At 39.8% G+C, this 19,917-nt stretch overlaps 1 long non-coding RNA gene across 1 annotated transcript; it reads right to left on the bottom strand.

The window, feature by feature from the left end:
- Positions 1-6,153: 6,153 nt before the first annotated feature.
- LOC125170420 (uncharacterized) lies at positions 6,154-19,914 on the bottom strand. Its single transcript, XR_007154027.1, has 4 exons — positions 19,840-19,914; positions 18,898-19,005; positions 15,500-15,565; positions 6,154-6,485 (listed from the first exon to the last, which is right to left on the bottom strand). It is a non-coding gene; the product is annotated as an uncharacterized LOC125170420 (long non-coding RNA).
- Between the last annotated feature and the right edge of the window lie 3 nt (positions 19,915-19,917).

Raw genomic sequence — 19,917 nt, 5'->3', positions numbered from 1 at the left:
CATTAGGATATTCTACATCTACTATCCCATATTCTGCAAATAGAAAGTTCTGCTTCTTTCTCTCCAATCTATATACCTGTTATTTGTTTTTCTTGCCTGTTACAACAGCTAGGACCTCCAGGAAAATGGTTAATAAAGGTAGTAAAATCATATACCCTTGATCACTCCAAAGGGAAGGCATCCAGTCTTTCACTAGTAAACATGATGTTAGTTGCAGGTTCTTCAGACTCTCTTTATCAGGGTGAAGTGTTCTTTTATTTTTAGTTTCCCCAGGATTTTTATTAATCATTATAGTGTGTTGAATTTTCTAAGTACTTTTACTGTACCTATGGCTAATCTGATTTTCAACCCTTTACTATTCTTTTAGTGAGGTGGATTACCTTAATTGATTGTTGAAGGCTAAGGTCAAACCAATCTTGCACATCTGGGATAAATCTCCTTTGGTCATGAGGTGTTATCACATTTATATATTGCTGGGTTTGATTCGCTAATATTTTTTTAATGTTTTTATTTATTTTTGAGAAAGAGAGAGAGCACCAGCAGGGGAGGGGCAGAAAGAGAGAGGGAGACACAGAATCCAAAGCAGACTCCAGCTGTCAGCACAGAGCCCGATGCAGGGCTCGAACCCACAGACTATGAGATCATGACCTGAGCTGAACTTGGACACTTAACTGTTTGAGTCACCCAGGCACCCCAGTTTGCTAATATTTTAAGCATTGTTCTGTGTTTTGGGGTGCCTAGGTGGCTCAGTTGGTTAAGCGTCTGACTCTTGACTTCTGAGTTCGAGCCCCATATCGGGCTCTGTGCTGGCAGTGTGGAGCCTGCATAGGATTCTGTCTCCCTCTCTGTCCCCCGCCCCCTGTTTGCTGTTTATCTCTCTCTCTCAAATAAAAATTGTAAAAAAATAAATAAGTATTTAAAAAAAGAATTTTTCTGTGTTTCTGAAGGATTTGGGTCTTTAATTTCATTATCTTTTAATATCTTTGTTTTCAGGAGAACTCTAGCCTCATAAAACGACTTGGGAAGGGTTCCTTCCTCTTCTGTTTTCCAGAAGCTTTTATGCAGGACTGTTATCATTCTTCCTTAAATTTTTGGTAGAACTCACTAGTAAGTCCATCCAAGACTAGAGTTTTCTTTATGGGAAGGCTTTTAATTATAAATTCAAATTATTTAAAAGATATAAGGCTACTCAGATTTTAGGTTAATTTTTTTGAGTATTTGTGACTTTCACTATATGTCCATTTTTGTTTCTATCTTAGCAATGCATTTCTGTCATTTAGGTCTATTTCACCTAGAGAAACTATGTAAGACTTTCTGTAGGGATATATACTTAGGCATGAAACTTGAGGCTTTGTTTATCTTAATGCTTCTATTTTCTTTTTCACTAATCTCTGCTTTTATTATATTTTTATATTTTATTTTCTTTGGTTTCTTTGGTTTTATTCCATTGTTTCCCTAACTGCATACTTTGCTTCTTGATTTTCAACCTACATTCTTTCTCTTTTAAAGAATTTATTACTGTAAATTTATTTTTAAATATCTTTTGCCCATCTCTGAAGTTTTATCTTTAGTATTTTCTTTACCATTGAGTTCTAAGTATATTTTAATCATCGTTATTTCTTTTTGACATAGAGTTACTTAGAAATACATATTTGCAAATGCTCAAATGTATTATGTTTGCTTTTTTTACACTTTTGTTATTGATTTTACACTAGATTGCATTGTTGACAGAAAATATGAGCTGTATGATACATACCCTTTGAAAATTGTCGGGGCGCCTGGGTGGCTCAGTCGGTTGAGCATCCAACTTTGGCTTAGGTCATGATCTCACTGTCCGTGAGTTCGAGCCCCACGTCGGGCTCTGTGCTGACAGCTCAGAGCCTGGAGCCTGCTTCAGATTCTGTGTCTCCCTCTCTCTCTGCCCCTCCCCTGTTCATGCTCTGTCTCTCTCTGTCTCAAAAATAAAATAAACATTAAAAAAAAGAAAGAAAGAAAGAAAATTATTGAGGCTGGAGGCTGGCTTTATGGCCCTACCACATGATTAGGTTGGTTCATCTGTTCCTTATGTTCTCAAGAAGAATGTACATTCTTTAATCATTGGTTCTATATACCAATGGTTCTATATGTATCCATTAATCAAGCTGCTCAGTATATGATTCAGGTCTTCCATATATTCATGAAAACTTTCGGTCTACAATTCACATATTGTATTTGTCCACTTTTTGTATTATTACATCAGTTTTGTTCTCTAAATTTTGAGACTTTATCATTTTTATACTGTATTTTATATCTTTTATTGAGTTCTGTAAGGTTAGAATTAGAATTTCCTGTTGAAACGAGCTTTTTATCATTATGTTGTGAGTCTCCTTATCTTTGACAATACTTTTTCGTCTTGTATTCTATTTTCATTAATATTATTATAGAAACCCCAACATCTTTTGGCTAGTATTTTCCTGGTATACTTTTCAAAAATTATTTTTATTTTTTCATGTTCAACCTTTCTTAGTCCTTATGTTTTAGATGTGTCTCTTATAAACATGCAAAATCCATGTTTATAACCATCTATCAGTCTCTGTCTTTTAGCTGATGAGTCCAGCTGCCTTATAGATATTGTTACCTGGACTAGTTTCTATCATCCTTCTTGTGCTTTTTCCTTTGTTGTATTTTTGTATGTTTATTCTTTCTTCAGGAAAATTATTGGTTTGGTTCAATTTTTTAAAAATTTAGGGCAAAAAAAAATATATCATAAATTTGCCTCTTAAATCATTTTAGCGTGTACAATTCAGTGGCATTAATTACATTCCCAATGTTGTGCAACCATCACCACTATCTATTTCCAAAACTTCTTCATCACTTGAAACAGAGACTCTGTTAACTGTGAAGCAATAATTCCTTTATTCCTTTATAGCCCCTGATGACCTTAATCTATTTTTTGTGTTTATGAATTTGCCTATTTTTGATATGTTACATAAGTGGAATCATACAATCTTTATCCTTTTGTGTCTGGCTCATTTCACTTAGCATAAAGTCTCCAGGTTCATCTATGTTGTAGCATGATCAGAACTACATTCTTTTGTGTGGTTTCATAATATTCCAATGGACGTATATACTATATTTTATTAATCCATTCATTGGTTTATGGACATTTGGGTTGTTGCCACCATCTGGCTATTCTGAATAATGCTGCAATGAACACAGGTGTACAAATAACTGTTGGAGTCCCTGCTTTCAATTATTTTGGGTATATATATAGGAATGGAATTGCAGTTTGCTTTCTTATTTGATTGTTTCCTTCTACTGATTGAAGATTACAGACTCCATATCTACTCTTTCATGGTTAACTTGTAAGTAATAGTTTGCATGCATAATAACTAACCAAGTCTACAGTCAATACTTTCACCTCCTCCAAATAACACAAGGAATTTGGAAACTTAACTCTGATCCCCTCCTTCTTAACTTACATAGATTTATTGTCCAGAATTAGGTTCTGTGTCCTTTGTTAACCCCACAAAGCATTTATTATCATTATTACAATTATTATTGCTGGTATGCTGATATGATACAAATTAAATAGCAATCACTAAAAAAGTAGAAATAAAGCATATAACTTAAATAACTAGAAATTTAAAAAGTGAAATATTGATGTAATCTTTCAATGTAAAAATATTCTGATTTTTTAAGTCAGCCCCTAAGTAAAAATAAATAAAAATTTTAAATTCTCAAGGAAAAAAAGACTTTCAATATTGTGCAGAGCAAACAAAACCCCAGGATGACAAATTTCAGCTCAAGTTTAAAATCTATGATGTAACTTGACATTGCCATTATGTCTAACTGTGGTTTGCTCATACCTGCATATGGATAAAATATGATATTTCATTTACCCTGACTATAATAATCAATTTTGGAACTATGTCATCAAGTACCCTAAAGTTTTTCCTCTATGCTTTACTTGTGGCTTGGCAGACCAATATCACTCCGCTGCTTCATTGGTCAGCATACAGTCGTCAAGTGCCTAGGACATGGCAGCCCAGTTTCAGTCATTAAGGACACAGCATTGAATATATTGACAAAAATGAATGCCTTTATATTTGGACAGACATCTCCAAAGAAGACGTACAAATAGCCCAGGAGCACATGAAAAAATGCTCAATATCACTAATCATTAGGGAAATGCAAATCAAAACTACAAGATACCCCCTCCCATTCATCAGGATGGCTATCAAAAAAACAACAACAACAACAACAGAAAACAATACGTGTTGATGAGGATGTAGAGAAACTGGAAGCCTTGTGTATCATAGGTAGGAATGTAAAATTGTGCAGCCACTGTGGAATACAGTATGGTGGTTCCTCAAAAATTAAAAATAGAACCACCACTATAAAATAGAACCACCATATGATCCACCAGTTCTACTTTTGGGTACACACTCAAAAGAAGTGAAATCAGAGTCTCACAGCAGCATTATTTAAATGAGGTAAACTGTGGAAGCAACGCAAGTGTCCCTAGATAGATGAGGGGATAAGCAAACTGTGATATATACATACATTAGAATATTATTCAACCTTAAAATGGAAGGAAATTCTGACACATGCTACAACATAGATGAAATTTAAGGACATTATACTAAGCGAAATAAGCCAGTCACAAAAAAGAAACAAATACTATATGACTCTATTCATATGAGGTACTTAAAGTAGTCAGAATCATAAAGACAGAAAGCCTGATGGTTGCCAGGGACTAGGAGAAAGGGCAGAATGGGGGTTGATGTTTAATGAGTATAGTGTTTCAATTTTACAAGATGACGAGTTCTGGAGATGGATGGTCGTGGTGAAGGTTGCACAACAATATGAATGCTCCTAATCCCACTGAACAGTACACTTAAAAATGGTTAAGAAAAAAAATGGTCAAGAGAGTAAATTTTATGTGTACTTTTTACCACAATAAAAAAAAAATTGAGGAGTGCCTGAGTGGCTCTGTCAGTTGGGTGTCCGACTCTTAGTTTCGGCTCAGGTCAGGACCTCATGGTTTTGTGGGGTCAAGCCCTGCATTGGGCTCTGCACTAGCAGCATGGAGCCTGCTTGGGATTCTCTCTCCCTCTCTCTCTCTGCCCCTCTCCCACTCACACTGACTCTGTCTCTCTCAAATACAATTAAAAAGAAAACAATTTTTTTGAAAAAAAAAATTCCTTGAGGGAATTTACACATAGAAAGAAAGGAAATGAACAAACAAAACATATGCTAAGCCAAATGGTGAGAATGTTCTAGAGAAAAACAAAACAAGGCAAGAAGACAGAGAATGCTGGGGAAAGAGGCTGGAGGTGGTTGCAGTGGTCAGGGAAGATTTTACCAAGGAGGTGATTCTTGAGCAAAGACCTTGTGCTAGAGAGGACTAGCTTTGCCCTCCCCATCTTAGAGTAGAATTGTTACTACGGTGGCCTCTGAGCCAGGACCTTTCCCGGCCCCTCCTGCATCTTGACATAGCCACATAACCAATGGAATTGGCTCTTTCCACTTCTGGCTCTTCCCTCTTCTGCCAACTGAAGCAGAAGACCCGGAGACTTCAGAGCGGCTGTCCAAGAGAAATATAATGTGAACCACGTTATTTTTAATTCTCCAACAGCCACATTACTATGTGTTTGGGGAAAAAACGGGTGAAATTCATTTTAATAATGCATCTTTGAACCCAGTATTTCCAAAAATTATTTCAACATGTATCTAAGATACAAAAAATATCAATGAGATACTCTTCTTTTTTTCAAAATCCAGTATGTGTTTTACTCTTATTGCACATTTCAAGTGCTGCTAGCCCTTTTTCAAGTACTCAGTAGCACACGTGGCACCATGTTGGACAGTGCAAGCCCAGAATATGGTGGAGCATAGATGATGAAAGAAGGTGCGTCCCTATTCTCCGTATGGAGGACAGCCACCCATCAACCAGGAACACCCACATGTTATCATTACATGAAAAATAAACTTCCTTTGGGTTAATCTTCCAAAGGTTTGAGATTCATCTTGCAGAAACTGATTCCTTGAAGTGGTGTAGAAAATAAAAAACTAAAATATAGAGAATTGGCTTAGGAATAGGGTAACAGGCAGCACAAAAGAGACATTAGGAGCTGGAAATCAGAGACTCATGTTATGTGTTGATAGAACTCTTAACTGCGCACACTTGTGAGACAGAACAGGTACAAGCAGTGACCCTGTAACATTACAGTAATTAAAAAAAAAAAACAACAAGAATGCCAACAGATGCTGTAGTCATCTGCTCAGGCTGCCATAACAAAATACCACAGGCAGGGTGGCTTACACAACAGAAGATTATTTTCTCACAGTTCTGGAGACCGGAAATCCAAGATCAGCCCCGGCAGGATCAGTTTCTGGGAAGACCTCGCTCCTTGGCTTTCAGATAGCTGCCTTCTTTGTGTCCTTGCATGGTCTTTTGTCTGTGTGCATGCATACTCCTGGTGTCTCTTCCTCTTCTGGTCCTATTGGATTAGGTTCCCACCATTATTATCTCATTTTACCTTAATTACCTCCTTAAAGTCCCCATCTCCAAATCCAGGCACATTGAGGGTTAGGGCTTCTACATATGAATTTGGAGGGACACCATTCCGTTCATAAAAGATGCTGAATGCTCCTCTCTGTACTGAACAGAGTAAAGTACAGAGAGGAGCATTCAGCATCTTTTATTCGGATTCTCGATAAACCTTTAAGGTAGTGCTAAAGGCTCCCTGTCTGAAATTCAGGCATAAATGATGCTTATGCTTCTGGGTGGCTCAAGTCAGAGAACTACATACGCATCAAGACCAGGAACTGGATCCCAGCAGCTCATAAAGTGCTTAATGTGCAAAAATTGTTTTAAAAATGTGTTCAGAGAAGAATTGGCTGGTCTGCAAGCAGAAATAAAAGAGAATGAAGAGAATCTAGAAATCAAGGTGAGTTTGGGGCCTTGATGGTATGGAAAGCTGACTGCTTCTAGATACCAAACAGTAGGGGATAACATCAGAAATGCTTTGAGCAAAAGTGCCCATTAAGTTGTTTTTGGTTAAGCAGAACTTTTCAAGGCTAAAACAGAGATCATGGGTAACTTATTCTCTTCCCACCAAGCCTATTGCTTCAAGGGGGCCTCAAGTTAACCCCATGAAATTAAGAGAAAAATAAGTAGAGAGGCAAGGAAGGAAAGAAATAGAGAAGGCCTAAGAATAAATTATTTTTATTTCTTTTTAATGTTTATTTTGAGAGAGAGAGAGAGAGAAAGAGAGAGAGAGAGAGAGCATGAGCAGGGGAGGGACAGAGAGAGAGAAGGAGAGAATCCCAAGCAGGCTCCGCACTGTCAGCACAGAGCCTGATGCTGCGCCTGAACCTGTGAACCATGAGATCATGATCTGAGCCAAAATTGAGAGCCAGGCGCTTAACTGACTGAACTACCCAGGCGCCCCAAGAATAATTTTCCAGAAAGAACTTTGGATGTGGTTACTGGCACATGGAGCTGACTAGAAATCATGGGAATAATGTTTCCGAAGAACAGTGATCTGAGTCTTAAAAAGCCTGTGACTAAACAGGCTTGTGATCCCTTGGACACACCTAGGGATCTCAAGTGCCCAATGGCAGGACACAGCTGTACGTGCTCCAAGGAAGTCAGATTCTTTACTGCTGCTCTCAGATATTGCCAGAAAGGATACTGGGCAAGAAAAATCACCCCAGAGGGCAGAGCCAAGAACTACAGAAAACAGTGAACAAGCAAGTTCCTCCCATCAAGCAGAACCACAGTCTAATGAAGGAACTTCCTATACCACAAGGGTAGGGAGGATTCGTAACGCCTGTCCAGTTGGGTTCGCCACTGCTGTGAACCAGTTACTGCTGTGGATCTCTCAGCTGCCCTTTTCCAAAGAAGAGCTTCTATTGCTATCCTGTTCTTGATTCATATTTTTTATGTGAGGTTTGCTGTGGGGGAGGTGGGCAGACAATTAGCCTTTGAATTCATAGGTCTCTGAACCAAAGGAACACACTACCCAGAGTGCCTGGACTGTGTTCTGGATGAAGCACCGGGGTGGAACTTTGGGCTGTCTCCTTTGGGAAGGAGGCCACACAGATACTTGTGGCCAGGAGGCAGTCCATGGCAGAAATAGCTAGCCGCCTCAAGAGTTGTTACTCTCTGTCTCTAGTGTTAGGCTCTTACTGGGAATGTGCTGCAGAGCCAGTAACTAGCTATTGTCTCAAGAGAATGTGAGCAGAAGTGATACATGCCTTGTCTACTGTCTGTTTCTCCTTCCACCAGTGAGAAACAGAGGTCTCAGGGATTGTCTAAAGACAGTGCACACAAATGGAAGGAGCCTGGGTCCCAGAGTTGCCACATACAGGAAATCTACCTGACATCCAGGAACACCGTTATCAGACTGTTACATGAGTGAGAGATTGACTTCTGTTTTATTAAACCACTGAAATTGTAAAGTTCCTTTGCTATAGAAGTTCACGTGAACCTAATTAATGTGCCCCTAAAAGAGGTGAAAGAGAGAGCTGTACATCTCTAGACGAAAAGCATTCCAGGCAGAAGGAACAGAACAGTAAACGCATGGCCCTTGGGCAGGAGAATACCAAATGTGTTCAAGGATTAGCAAGGAGCTGAGCACGGCTGAAGCAAAGCAAACAAGGGGGAAAATTGAAGGCGATAAGATCAGAGTTGTAAAAAAGAGGCCATATCCTTAAAACCTTGTAGGCTACTGGGAAGATTTTAGCTTTTACTCTGAAATGAGTTGGAAAGCCACTATAGTATCTGGAGAGGAAGGAGGACATGATCTGACATTTTAATTTGGATCACTGTAGCTGGTGCTTAGGAACAAATTACAGGGGAACAACAAATAGGGTAATCAGCTCTGAGAATATGAAAACAATCCAGGGGAGAGATGGAGGTGGTTTGGAATCAGGAGGTTGTAAACTTGGTGGTAATCAGTATTCGGATTCTGGATAAACCTTTAAGGTAGTGCTAAAGGCTCCCTGTCTGAAATTCAGGCATAAATGATGCTTATGCTTCTGGATGGCTCAAGTCAGAGAACTACATATGCACCAAGACCAGAAACTGGATCCCAGCAGCTCATAAAGTGCTTAATGTCCTCAGTAGTGAAAAAGGAATAGTATTATTGTTTCAGTATAGGTATTAATAATTGACTTGTACAAAGTAAATGAAACTAACTGAAAGTCTTATGGATGCTTTCTGAGTTACCCACCCCATAAAGAACTTCCCACTGAGATTTAATGCTATTAAAGTACATGCATCTTCAGTGCCACCTTTAATATTAACCACAAGATGGTCATTGGCCTGAGAGACAAGGTTACTTTGGTTTCCTTCAAACAGCAAACTGTGATTTTCTAAAACAAGCAAACAAACAAAAATCAGCTACTACTTTAAATAGGAAAACTGTGAAGATGTCAGTTTTACAGCCATGAAATTCAGTGAAGCTTGCCTCACAGGCTATATAGAGGTTTTTCTTACTTTCTCTTTACATGTTTAACAAGAGAATCATTAGAAAATAGTGAAACCAAGATTATTCTTACTATTGCGCAAATTGTAATTTACCTCCTGCTTTTACATTTTTAATTTTAGCCCTATAGTTGCCACACGCGGAATCCCCCACAATATGGTGGGCTTTCCTCTCCTCATATGTCCCAGTTATGCTTCGGCTGAGTTTGTCATTTTTTTATGCCTTTAGAAGAGTCACTGGAAAAAAGGTAAATCATTTACATAACTGTATTTTTACTCAACTAGCAACTTTTCTCAGTTTATGTTGACATTGACAAAGGTAAAATATTTTCAAAATTTTTCATTATAAAAAAAAATTGCAAGATTACAAAAAGTTTAGGAAAAGAGCAAACACAAATTACCCTAAGTGGATACTCCAGCATCATGTCACGATGATTGCAAACATCAATCAAATATTTAACAACCATGAGACAGGTGAAGAAATCATTAAAATGGAAAAACATATTTGCAGAGTAAATTTCAGCAAGCTTAAGAAAATAGAAGTGGCCACTTGGGAACATAATTAAAAAATAAGAAACCCAGTAAAACTGGGTATGAAGATAAGAAGAAATCCTCCTTGAGTCAAAAGACAGGCAAAATTTAACTTCATCAGCCAAAAAAATGTTGAATAACTGAAATAAAGAGGAATTACATACACACACACAAACACACACACGTGCACGTGCACACACAGGGTATTAGACCATTTTATATGCTAGCGTAAGTCTAAGGGGGGAAGATAAATGCAAAAAACTTTAGATATTATTTGCAAAAACCAAAACACACAAGGATAGGAAAATATTGTTACTTTGCTTACTTTAATTACATAAAGTATAAGATAAAGTAAAAGAAACTATGCTCTCTTGTGGATAAGGACCTACAACTGTTAAAAGTAACATTAAACAGAAGAAACATAATTTTTTGGCCTTCCTTGGCCAAAACAGGATCACGCTTGATGGCACTTTTATAACAGAGAACATCTGGATTAGAGAGAAAGAAAACTTAAAGTATGTCATTAAACTGTAGATCAAAAGAATATGTCTTAATTCGTAGGGCCTTATAGCTCCCTGTGTGATATGGTATCATAGGTGTCTGCAGCTGAATATAAGAACACAGAATTTTCCGTTCTACCATCTCAGAAGCACCAATTTATTTGATAGTCATGCTCTAGATAACCAGGGAAGATTTTATTCATATCTTTTAAGTCTTTAACAAGAATAATAATCCAGGAATCCCAAGCGATTTTATTAAGTTGGTCATGCAGGCTGCTGTTTTCTGCACTCTTTTCTGAATATTTCTCCGTTTATCAGGAGACATCTCCTCCAACTCTGTTAGGAATGTGGGGTCCCCTCCCATTCAAGCCTTCCTCCTGGAGGAAGGAACAACTCTTGCCCCAATCTTACCTGATTCCACTCACATCTGTACCACTCAAATAAGCCTACCCTGAGCCCTTTCTTCTTGGGGCCTATACCTTTGCGGTCCTATTCTCTAAGCCACAGATACACCCATTTGAGAGTAGTGAGGCCATTACTGAATATGCCCAAGAAGTGGCCATGTTGGTTTGTAAGTAAATAGTAGAGAGGAGCACTTTGGGAAATATTCATCGAAAGAGACCAAACTTTTGTCCAATCACGATGCCTCTGCTATTGTGGGAGGGAAGGAATTATGAGTACAACACAGTGTCTACAACCCAGATTTGGCCACCAGCCTAGGCCCCATGCTTAGAAAAAGGATAAGAAGTAAAAAGCAACTACCAAGAGAGATTGTTCTCTGACTCCGTATTTCAGCACAGAGAAGCAGTGGCCTGATAGGACTTTGCTGGGTGGGAGGAGAGTGCGAGGGGGAACCAGGCCATCTCCCATCCGTACTCCATGGTAGTAGCTCCTCACAGAAGCAGTAGCAGCAGCAACACTGGTACTAAAAGCAGTGAAAAGCCAGTTCTGGTTTCATGAGATGGCAGCGGCTGCAGCCAGCACCCTTGATGGGGGCACAGTGTCATCACAGAGTATCCCTGACCTGAGTGCCAACGGCTTTACTTGCCAGAGGTGGCCATGCTACCTGGAGATACCCGATGTCACGCATCACTAATAAGGGCAGAAAGAAACCAACATATGGCAGGGGAGGCCTTGGGTATCAGGGAAGATTTAAAGAACCTGTTTTGAGAGGAGGTATGACCAGGGACTCTCGGAATTCACTGGTGAGACAGGGGTGAGTTTCTGAAGGAGCTAGAAGGTCCAGTGTGCTACATGAAGTATTACAGAGAAATTAACCCCATTTTCATCTCCAGGGACAGACTGAGGAAAGACGTCTTAATGTGCTATGTGGGCGATGTTGGTTAAATGATTACTCTTTCCAGGAACAGTATGCATTTTAACAGAGACTTCTTGTAGACGATACATTAACCTTTGTACACGAACATTTCCCCCTGATTGTTTAGAGAAGACCTGGGCTAATACATCTCCATTTGGGTTCAATATTCTAATTGTCTAGTTTTTTCAAGGTGAAAGGCTCTGCATATAAGATGGTTCTGGGTTAGGAAAGGCAATATCTGTAGTATTTAAGCAGAAGTTTCTAGTTCCTGAGCTGCTAACCCCAAGCCTTCTTTCCACCACTTCCGACCCCAACCTCCTCTTTCCACTGCACAATGGAAACATCTTCATGCGGTCCTACCAAGGATCACAATGAATAAATGTTATTAATATGATGCTATTAGGTAGGTATATAAATACATTCAGCCATTTAATTCTAAGCCTAGAAGAATAAAGGTCACAAAGGTCAGTCTTTGGCCTGATATTTTTTTAATATTCTCCTTACTAATGTATGTACATTATGTAATGTAATAAGGAAAGAGGTGTTCAGTTTCACTAAATATGGAAATAAAAATTTATTTCAGTAATATTCTTATATATCCATACTAAGTGATAAGGACTCAGTAGTGAGTAGTTTTAAGATGATAACCTAAGTGTCCAGTAAGTATTTAGAATGACCGAATTGGCAGGTTCAGAGGTTTTCCAAATCATTACTACCACTTAATATTTTTTAACGTGCATTTATTTTTTAAAGAGTTTGTGCCTGTGAGCACACCAGAGAGGGGCAGAGAGAGACAGAAACAGAGGATACGAAGCAGGCTCCATGCCGACAGCAGGTAGTCCGATGTGAGGCTCAAACTCATGAACTGTGAGATCATGACCCGAGCCGAAGTCAGGTGTTCAACTCACTGGGCCACCCACGTTAGGTGGCACCCTAATCCTACCACTTTAAAGAGAGACCTGAGCCCCAGGTAGGCAATACTTTTCTGTTTCAGGTTACCCAGCAAGTTCCGGCCAAGCCTGGGGTAGAACCTGTTTCTCTACTCCTCAGTGTGAATTCCTTCCCTTCTATAAGGCTCTGGAAATTAAGGTGAAGCTTGTCCCCCATTTTCTCCAGAATCTCAATTCCAGGGCAGTGGTCAATTCCCATTTTTACTGTTCCGTCCACCATGACCCTTCCAGAGTGGCAGCATAGATGTGGTGCCACGTAAAGGGTGGCCTGTTATACACCCTCCACTATCACATTTCCAGAAACACCTAACCCAGCTCGGAATTCATCCTATCTGTTGTGGTTTGGAATGTTTGTTACAGCACAAAACCCTCTCCACATCCTGGCCTTCAACATGCACACATGGGTACACACATACACATGCATGCACACCAAACACACTATCTTTTCCTTTAGTGAGAACACAAATTACATGATCATTAAGGAAAATGACCTTGTTCCACAGTGCTAATGATGACAACGAATCTATAAAGAATGAATTCCTCTGTTACCTATGGGACATGTGATCACAGCTTAGGTACCTCTCTTAGAAGAGCTGGACATCTGGATGCAATTTGAGATGGGAGCCATAGCTGCCCTTTGGTATTAATATGATCTTTTTGTTGTTGTTGTTGCTAAGGCTATGAGCAGGAACCAATCATAGACTTACTCTCCTGACATAGTTTATGGTCAGCCAAGAATAAATCCGCCTTCTTTGAACTTTCTAGCAGTTAGAGAAACAAATGTATTAGGCCCATGAATGGCTGCAGACAAAGGCCATTTTTAAAAACAGTGTGGAGGTTCCTCAAAAAATTAAAAATAGATCTACCCTATGACCCAGCAATAGCACTGCTAGGAATTTACCCAAGGGATACAGGAGTGCTGATGCATAGGGGCACTTGTACCCCAATGTTTATAGCAGCACTTTCAACAATAGTCAAATTATGGAAAGAGCCCAAATGTCCAACAACTGACAAATGGATAAAGAAGATGTGGTTTATATATACAATGGAATACTACTTGGCAATGAGAAAGAATGAAATCTGGCCACTTGCAGTAATGTGGATGGAACTGGAGGGTATGTATTATGCTAAGTGAAATAAGTCAGGCAGAGAAAGACAGATACCATATGTTTTCACTCCTATATGGATCCTGAGAAACTTAACAGAAGACCAGGGGGGAGGGGGAGGGGGAAAAAGTTACAGAAAGAGAGGGAGGCAACCATAAGAGACTCTTAAGGACTGAGAACAAACTGAGGGTTGATGGGAGGTGGGGGACAGGGGAAAGTGGGTGATGGGCATGAAGGAGGGCACTTGTTGGGATGAGCACGGGGTGTTGTATGGAAACTAATTTGACAATAAATTATATTAAAAAAAAAAAAGAACAGCCCTCAGTTTATGAACTGCTAAATTGATACACTCAAAAGAGACTTGAGAATTGCCAGGATGTGAAGCCAAGGTCCCTATGTTGCTCCTTGTGGAGAAAACATCAACCTCTAATTCCCTCTGTAACTGCACTTTTGAGAACAGATGATGCTACACCCAGATGACTGAGTTTGAGGGAGTGGAAGAAAAGGAAAATATTGGGGCATCTGGGTGGCTCAGTCAGTTAAGCATCAGACTTCTTTGGCTCAGGTCACAATCTCAAGGTTTGTGGGTATGAGCCCGGCTTCAGGCTCCATGCTGACAACTCAGAGCCCAGAGCCTGCTTCGGATTCTGTGTCTCCCTCTCTCTGCCCCTCCCCTGCTCACACTCTGTCTCTCTCTCAAAATTAAATAAACATTAAAATTTTTTTTTTAAAAAAGGAAAAAGGAAAATATCTGAGGAAGCTTAAATATTAACTAGACAACTCAACCTGTCTGACTGACATGAATTAATATTTCACTACCAAGTATTTTTACTGTAAAGTGTAAAAACTCTTGGGATTTGCAACCCTAAAGGGATAAAAGACTATTTGCAAGTTTGATAAGCTTGATTTCCTCCTTTGCACAGAGGAATGTCACATGTCATCAATGTATTTTCTCTTGGTCACAACCCTTGCTGCCTATTCTCTACCTCACCCATGAGTTCTCATTTACAACCTCAACTCCTTTCAAAAATCAGTGACTTAGCCATGAACCAGTAAGACCCAACCCTCTGAATTCTGCATCTACTCCAGAGGGTGACCCACCTGCCCAAATCTTCCTCTCTTCATTGATGGCACAAGAGGGTCCATTTCTGAAATCACTGAGTCGGAAGCATCCCCCAAAATCAATGAATAAGCATACAACCAGCATGATGCTAAGGCACAAGAAACTAGGCATTGGAAAAAAAACACCCGAGCACAATTCCAGATCAGGTAAACTAGAAATCTCTGGGTGTGGGATTCAGGTACTGGTATTTTTAAAAAATCTCCCCCCGTGGGATTCTAAAGCATAGACAGCGTTGAGAACCACAGCCCTAGCACAATACAGAGCCCTGGTGACTGTTGCTATGTGGGCAGTACAATACTGTTCCAAAGTCAGGGACCTTTCAGGCAGAGTTTATAGAGATAGAATTGCAAAATAATTCAATCAGCATGAAACCTGGTGTGCCAGTTTTAAAATATAGCCCCAAATCATTTGACACTTCTTCCATTGAAACATAGGGTGTATCAAAAAAAAATTCAAATGGATGAAAGACCTAAATGTGTTTAAAGACCATTACCTAGAGAAGAACACAGGCAGCAATCTTTGTGACATCGGCCGTAGCATCATCTTATTAGACATGTCTCTGGAGACAAGGGAAACAAAAGCAAAAATGAAAATGAACTATTGGGACCTCATCAAGACAAAAAGCTTCTGCAGAGCTAAGGAAACAATCAACAAAACTAAAAGGCAACCTATGGAATGGAAGAAGATAATTGCAAATGACATATCTGACAAAGGGTTAGTATCCAAAATCTATAAAGAACTTATCAAACTCAATACCCCCCCCCAAAAAAACAAATAATCCGGTTAAGAAATGGGCAGAAGACAGACATTATTCAAAAAAAGACATCTGTGGCTAACAAATACACGAAAAGATGCTCAACGGGGTGCCTGAGTGGCTCAGTCAGTTGAGCATCCGACTTCAGCTCAGGTCACGATCTCGCGGTCCGTGAGTTCGAGCCCCGTGTCGGGCTCTGGGCTGATGGCTCAGAGCCTGGAGCCTGCTTCCAATTCTGTGTCTCCCTCTCTCTGCCCCTCCCCCGTTCATGCTCTGTCTCTCTCTGTCTCAAAAATAAATAAATGTTAAAAAAAATTAAAAAAAAAAAAGAAAAAGAAAAGATGCTCAACATCACTCATCTTCAGAGAAATACAAATCCAAACCACAATAAGATACCACGCCTGTCAGAATGGCCAAAATTAACAACACAGGAAATAACAGATGTTGGCGAGGATGCAGAGAGAGGGGAACCCTCTTAAATTGTTGGTGGGAATGAAAACTGGTGCAGCCACTCTGGAAAACAGTATGGAGCTTCCTCAAAAGGTTAAAAATAGAACTACCCTTTGATCCAGCAATTACACCACTAGGTATTTGCCCAAAGGATACAAAAATACTGATTTGAAGGGGCATGCACCCTGATGTTTATAGCAGCATTATCAACAATAGCCAAATTATGGAAAAAGCCCAAATGTCCACTAACTGATGAACTGATAAAGATGATGTGGTAATATATATGCAATGGAATATTAGCCACCAAAAAAAATGATATCTTGGGGCACCGGGGTGGCTCAGTCGGTTGAGCATCCGACTTCGGCTCAGGTCATGATCTCACAGCTCGTGAGTTCGAGCCCTGCATCAGGCTCTGTGCTGATAGCTCGGAGCCTGAGCCTGCTTCGGATTCTGTGTCTCCCTCTCTCTCTGCCCCTAACCCACTCACATTCTGTCTCTGTCTCTCTCAAAAATAAATAAACATTAAAAAAAAAAAAGAATGATATCTTGCCATTTGCAAGAACATGGATGGAGCTAGAGTAAATTATACTAAATTATACTAAGTGAAATAAGTTAGTCAGGAAAGATAAATATATGATTTCACTCATATGTGGAATTTAAGAAAAAAAACAGATGGGGTGCCTGGATGGCTCAGTTGGTTAAGCATCTGACTTCCGCTCAGGTCATGATCTCGTGGTTCGTGGGTTCAGACTCTGCATTAGGCTCTGTGCTGACAGCTCAGAGCCTGAAGCCCGATTCTGTCTTCCTCTCTTTCTGTCCCTTGCCCACTCACACTCTGTTTTTCTCTCTCAAAAATAAATAAACATTTAAATAAAAATTTTTTAAAGAAACAAAACAGATGAACATAGGAGAAGGAAAGAAAAAAAGAGAGAGAGAGGGAAGCAAACCATAAGAGACTATTAACTATAGAGAACAAACTGAGGATTGCTGGAGGGGAGGTGGGCAAGGGATGGGCTAAATGGGTAATGGGCATTAAGGAGGATTCTTGTGATGAGCACTGGGTGTTATATGTAAGTGATGAATCTGTCCCTGAAACCAATATTATACTATAAGTTAACTAACTAGAACTTAAATAAAAACTTGAAACCAAAAAAAAAAAAAAAAAAAAGGAAGGGTAGGGTATATGTCCTTTCCTATCAAATATAGGTGGATCTTTGACTGCTTCATCCAAAAGATATAGCAGAATTGATGCTACCTTAGGTCTAAGGTTACATCATGAAAGGCAGTACAATTTCCACTTTGTGGACTTGGGTACTCATGGTGGAGTCCTGAGCCCCTGAAAGAAGTCCAATTGCCTTAGCCACCATGCTGTAAGGAAGATCAAGCTACACTGAGAAGCCACATGCAAGGACTCTTCTTGATGCCCCACCCAAGTTCCCAGCCACCATCAGTGTCCACTGAGTAACTGAGAGATTGACAGAACATTTACAAACTCTGGGACCTGAAGGCAGCAAATAAGTGTATTAGAGGAATGTCTCCGAATTTGCCCATCGAACACTCATTTTCCAGTTTCCCTCCAAATTTAAGATCACTCTTTAAGCAAGCAATGCAAGAGTCTGAAGCTATCTATTGAGTTATTCTTGTTCTGAATAGTGGCTACATTTGAAACATAGATAGAAAAAACACTGAAAATGCTAGGAAAAGGTCTGTAACATAAAACTGCCTAACCTCAAAGAGACACCATTATTATTTTAAAATATCAGAAAAATGAATAGACTTTAATCATTTGAAAGTGGAGATGGTGGTCCCCAAAAGGAATATCCACGTCCTAATCTCTGGAACCCATGAATGTTACCTTATATGGGAAAAAAGGTCTTTGCAGATGTAATTAAGTTAAGGACCTAAAGGGGAAACCATCCTGAATATAGGTGGGACCTACATTCAGTAACAAGTGTCCTTATGAGAGATACACAATAGAGATTTAACAGATAGAAGGGGAGCAGGCAATGTAACCACGGAGGCAGAGAACCAAGTGAGGCAGCCAAATATCAAAGATTGCTTATAGTCACCAGAAGCTGGAAGAGGCAAAAAACAGATTCTCCTTTAGAGCCCCAGAGGGAATGTGGCTCAGCCAACACCCTGATCTCAGACTTCTGCCTCCAGAACTGTGAGAAAATGAATCTCTATTCTTCTAAATCAACCAGTTTGTAGTAATTTGTCACAGCAGCCACAGCAAATTAATACAGTTGGAAAAAAAATATTTCCTAATCAAAATTTTCTGCTTCTATACAAGTGTAAATTTAATAAATGGAATTTTATTCTTTATACTTGTCTCCTTATGCTTCTACCTAGAAGACAGATTTCAGTTCAAAATATCATTTCTCATATAAAAATGTCAAATTTTTATTACTGTTGTTATTTTCCTATTGTTTAATGTTTCCATGCGTGTCTCTTTGATGCCATCTAACAGTGATTTTTAGGATGTATTTATCAGTAATCTAAATAGAGTACAAAGTGAAGGACTTGATTGAGCATTCTAAATTCTGCTTGGGAGGTGAGGAGTGGAGAGCAGAGCACTAGACAGGAAAGGATAAGGAGGTATATGATTTGTTGGGAAGTGTCTGTAGACATGCTTTTAAAAGGATGTCTCAAATACCAACAGCAGGACATCCTACAAAATGACTTACCAGTTATTCCTCAAAACCATGGGGGCCAGCAAAAACCGGGAAAGTATGAGAAATATCATGGCCAAGAGGAGCCTAAGGAGACATGAACACTAAATATAATGCAGTATCCTGGAACAGAAAAACAGTAGGTAATTTAAGGAAATCTGAATAAAGAAATGACTTCAGTTATCATTATTGGCTCATTAATTTCAACAAAAACACTATACAAATATAAGGTGTTAAACAGGTAAAACTGAGTGCGGGATATATGGGCACTCTGTGTCCTATCTTCTCAATTTTCCTGTAAATGTAAAACTGTTCTAAGCACTAATCTATTAAAACACACCACATACATACACACACAGCTGTCTCTATCAATATCCATATTTCAAATAAGAAACTAAAGTTGAAGGAAGTGAAACACTTAATACAAATCAGCAAGTCGAGGAAATTTTCTCGACTACTTCCCGGAATGCTAGTGCATGTTGCAAAGAATTATTTAGAATTATTATTTTCCCCCTTAATTATTGGCGATGTTCTTAAAAAGGAACACCAAAAAAACTCTTCCAGACTTAACAAGAAAGGAAAAGAAAGAAAAGGAAAAGAAAAAAAACCAAAACAGCTGGTTGTGCTTGCAGTCTAGTTTCCAGGACTAACTGGCGTGCCATCTGCTCGCAGCATAGAGTGGTAACCATGGTTCACGTGCCACACCAGCGTGCGGTGTTAGGAAGTTTGCCCCAACAAGCCTGGACAACTTAGCTTCCGCGCAGGTTGCTGCGGGGAGGGGGTGGCGGCGGCAGCGTCCAGAGTGTGTATATCGTTTTTCCAAACTCCATCTGCTTTCCCCTCCCCTGGCTGTGCCCGCGGTCCCCCAGCGCGGCAAGCCGAAGGGACAGGAGCGGGCCTTTTATGCATAACAAAAGAGCTCCCCTCCTCCTCCCGCCGCCCCCGCGCCGCCCCCACCTTGGCTTTCCCGCGGCCGCCCGGGCCCAAGTCCCCGGCAGGAATTGGCTCCCGGGCCCGAGGTTTCCAGGTACCCGG

Source organism: Prionailurus viverrinus, chromosome B4 (genome assembly GCF_022837055.1).
Source record: "Prionailurus viverrinus isolate Anna chromosome B4, UM_Priviv_1.0, whole genome shotgun sequence".
NCBI lineage: Eukaryota > Metazoa > Chordata > Mammalia > Carnivora > Felidae > Prionailurus > Prionailurus viverrinus.
The sequence above is the reverse complement of the archived record's forward strand: the minus strand, read 5'-3'. Positions and strand labels throughout refer to the sequence as shown.